Below are 4,488 nucleotides of genomic sequence, written 5' to 3' on the forward strand. Positions count from 1 at the left end.
GGATTGTACTACAAATATTAATGAGATGAATTGGATCAATATCCATACTTTTTTGTATTGTATATAATGTATATTGTATATAATGTATACAAAAAATAGAAATTAAAATAAAATATATATAATATATAAATATATTAAATATAAAATATATATTAAATATAAAATATAAAAATTAAAATCTAAAAATTAAACCAAAAAAAGTTTCCTTTTTTTTTTTCTTGATTTATTCTGCAAAGATCTAACTCCTCCAATTTTATTCCTAATTGAAAGTTTCTACGACATAATAAACGGATCGTTGACCTTTGGAAAGAAAAGGGGAAAAAGCTTTTTCAATGTTCTTTGATTTCAAAAAAACATTATCAATCATGTAAAAAAGTAAAAAAGCAAACAAATAGAGAAAGCCGGCTATCGGAATCGAACCGATGACCATCGCATTACAAATGCGATGCTCTAACCTCTGAGCTAAGCGGGCTCAAATAATAGAAATTTTGTATCCATAGGAATTCAGCAAACTATTACGATCTTATCTATTAACTATCTATTAGTTATTCATAATTACTATGAATTATTAATATGAATTATAGACTAGAATTTAGAAAAACTAGAATTTTAAATTTTAAATGCCATATTTATGCCATACATAATTTATGCCATATTTAATATAATCATATTTAATATAATGATATATAATAATATATAATAATATATAATAATGGTAGATTCAATCTAATATTCAATCTAATATTGATAGAATATAATAATTAAGAATAGAATAATATAATTCTATTTGATTATATTTTAATCATTCTATTTGATTATATTTTAATCATATTAAAAATGATATTTTAATTTAATCATATTTTAATTTAATCATATTAATATTTAATAACATTATATTTAATAATATTAAATTATAATAATATTATTATAATTTAATTCTAATTTTATTATAATTATAAAAATTATAAAAATAAATTATAAATATATTTATAATTTTTATAATTATTTATTATTTATCTCTATATTATATATTTTTATTTTATATTTATTTTATTATATGTTATCTTTATTCTATTAGTCTATTCTATTTAGTATTCTATTCTATTTAGTATTATATTCTATTTAGTATTATATATATAATTTAGTATTATATATATATTAGTATAATATTAGTATACTAAGTATAATATTACTATATTTTTTATTTTATATTTTTAGTATTTTTTAGTATATTTTTAGTATATTTTACATTTAAATTATATATAATTTTTTTTTTTTATATAGATATAGATATAGATTTAATTTAATAGATAGATTTAATTTTAATATAGATAGATAGATTTAATATAGATTTAATTTATTTATATTTAATATTTATTTATATTTAATATAGATTTAATATATATTTAATTTATTTATATTTAGTTTAGAATTATAAATAGAGTCTAATAATTAGATAATTATAGTGAAAATATTTTTATGCATTTATATATAATTTATATTTATATATAATTTATATATATATTATCATTATATAAATGATACGTTATAAGTCTAAATAATTAGAATGAAACTTTGTTTTTTAGACTAACTAATTCGAATTATCTTCGAAGTCGAAATAGAAATGAATGGAATAATTAGTTCTAGCTATTATGCTATTATACTAGAAAATAAATAATTAATAATGAATAAATTTTAAAATGAATAAATTTTAATAATGAATAAATTCAATTTTCATTTTTATTTTTATTTTTTTAGTTATCTTATTATGGTTATATAGGATAGTCTAATAAAAGAATAAGAATAAAAATAAAATTAAAGAAAAAAGAAAAGATGCAACCCATAGAAATGAAATCCAGATCATAATGAGAGATGAGAGACTCCTTTCTTTTGTTTTCATTCATAAAGGCGGAAGCTAAGACGAAAAAAAAAAAAAAAATCGACCGTTCGAGTAAATTGCCTGAGAAAACTGAGAGTAAGGGGGGCATATATATGTTATGGAATATCCATCTATATTGAATTGCGAATACAGAAATGATAAAATATTTTCTGATTGGACCAAATAAATACGGGTCTCCGATAGAGACGAAAGAAGATAAACAAACAAGAAATAAAATAGGTAAAGACCCTTCGATATAAGAATCAGTATCTATATCTACTAAATTCAATACTAAATTCAACGGTTTTCGCATAAAAAGAAAGAAAATAAATAAATGAAAGAAAGGGGAAAGGAAGGGAAGGAGAAAGGGGGAAGGAAGTGCATCCTAATGAGATCCTAATCTCAAGACACAAAGGGGATATGGCGAAATTGGTAGACGCTACGGACTTAATTGGATTGGATTGAGCCTTGGTATGGAAACCTACTAAGTGATAACTTTCAAATTCAGAGAAACCCCGGAATGAAAAATGGGCAATCCTGAGCCAAATCCTATTATTTTACGAAAATAAACAAAGGTTCAACAAGCGAGAATAATAAAAAAGGGATAGGTGCAGAGACTCAATGGAAGCTATTCTAACAAATGGGGTTGACTGTTGGTAAAGGAATCCTTATATCGAAACTCCAGAAAGGATGCAAGATATACCTATATAAAATATAAAATAAATAGGTATACTAATGAAAAACCAAAAAAGACGACTCGAACCCGTATTTTTTTTATTTATATGCAAAATCAATTTATATGAAAAATAAAAAGAATTGTTGTGAATCGATTCCAAGTTGAAGAAAGAATCGAATAGAATATTCATTAATCAAATCATTCACTCCATAGTCTGATAAATCTTTTGAAAAACTGATTAATCGGACGAGAATAAAGATAGAGTCCCGTTCTACATGTCAATATCAATACCGACAACAATGAAATTTATAGTAAGAGGAAAATCCGTCGACTTTAAAAATCGTGAGGGTTCAAGTCCCTCTATCCCCAACCCCAAAAAGCCCGTTTGCTATCTATTTATTTTATCCTACCCTTTTTGTTAGTGGTTCAAAGTTCCTTATGTTTCTCATTCATCCTATTCTTTTCCATTTTACAAGCGTATCCTAGCAGAATTTTGTTCTCTTATCACAAGTCTTGTGATATGATATATTGTGATATATATATGATATACGTACAAATCAACACCCTTGAGCAAGGAATACCTATTTGAATGATTCATAATCCATATCATTACTCATACTGAAATTTACAAAGTCTTCCTTTTAAAGATCCAAGAAATTCCCCTTTTAATTTAATACTTTTTCGTTTTTTTTTTTGTTTTCATTTTTAAGTGACATAGACCCAAGTCATCTAGTATTATGAGGATAATGCGTCGGTAATGGTCGGGATAGCTCAGTTGGTAGAGCAGAGGACTGAAAATCCTCGTGTCACCAGTTCAAATCTGGTTCTCGGCGTATGATTAATTTGTATGAGTATCTACTCTACAAATTAATTGATATAGATCGACATAATACATACTTATCTAGCTAGCTATCTGGAAGTAAACCCTCTCTTTATTTATTTTTTTTTTTTTTTTTGTTTCTATTTTTTAGATGAGCAAAGAGTCTATTATAATTATAATGTAGTAAAAAAAATAAATAATGTAGTAAAAGAAAAAAATTTCATTATCTTTCCTCTTCTTTTTTATTTGTTCACGCTGTGGCTCCTCACATTCAAAAAGAATGTTAATACTTCATACATATTTAATTAAAAAAAAAGATTAAAATAGTTGGTTGAAAGGCCCAACCAAAAGTCTGGTCTAGAGGAGTTCAAGGATAGAAATAACCAAGACTCATCTCAGCTACAGTACAAATAGAATCCGATTCCCTTTCATTTATTTATTTGTATTCTCTTTCATATTCCATTTCTTCATTCCTTTCTATGTGACTCTCTAGAGTTCATCTAAGTGATGTGCGCGATACAAAGTTCACGGTATAGAACCCTTGTTGTTCATCCTATTGTCTCGGCTCGTCCGAAATAAAATAAAAAGGTATCTTCAAAAATCGAGAATTTCAATGATGTATTGTCTTTTATTTCTTTTTATTTATTAGCCTATCCATAAGAATACGAATGAAACCTCAATTCCTCCGTTTGAGCTAGAAGAGAATGTACAAATATTCCTTGAATATTTGAAGTTGTAATTAGTTTCTTATCATTCAATGAGCGTCTTGTATTTCATAAAAATTGGGGGCAATGTAATCCTTACGTAAAGGCCACCCTATCCAACTTTCGGGCATTAAGATACGTTTCAGTCGTGGATGATTCTCATAAGAGATTCCCAACATGTCATAAGATTCTCGTTCTTGAAAATCCGCACTTTTCCAAACCCAGAAAACAGACGGAATTCTAGGGTTACTCCTTGGAGCAAATACTTTTATACATACTTCTTCCGGTTGATCTACACCATACTCTATTCTCGTAAGATGATACACACTGGCTAACAGTCCGCCTGGTGCTACATCATAAGCACATTGGGAACGTAGATAATTGTAACCATATACATATAAAATAACAG

This window comes from Durio zibethinus, unplaced genomic scaffold (assembly GCF_047325235.1).
Source record: "Durio zibethinus cultivar Kanyao isolate XHJ-2024 unplaced genomic scaffold, ASM4732523v1 HiC_scaffold_35, whole genome shotgun sequence".
NCBI lineage: Eukaryota > Viridiplantae > Streptophyta > Magnoliopsida > Malvales > Malvaceae > Durio > Durio zibethinus.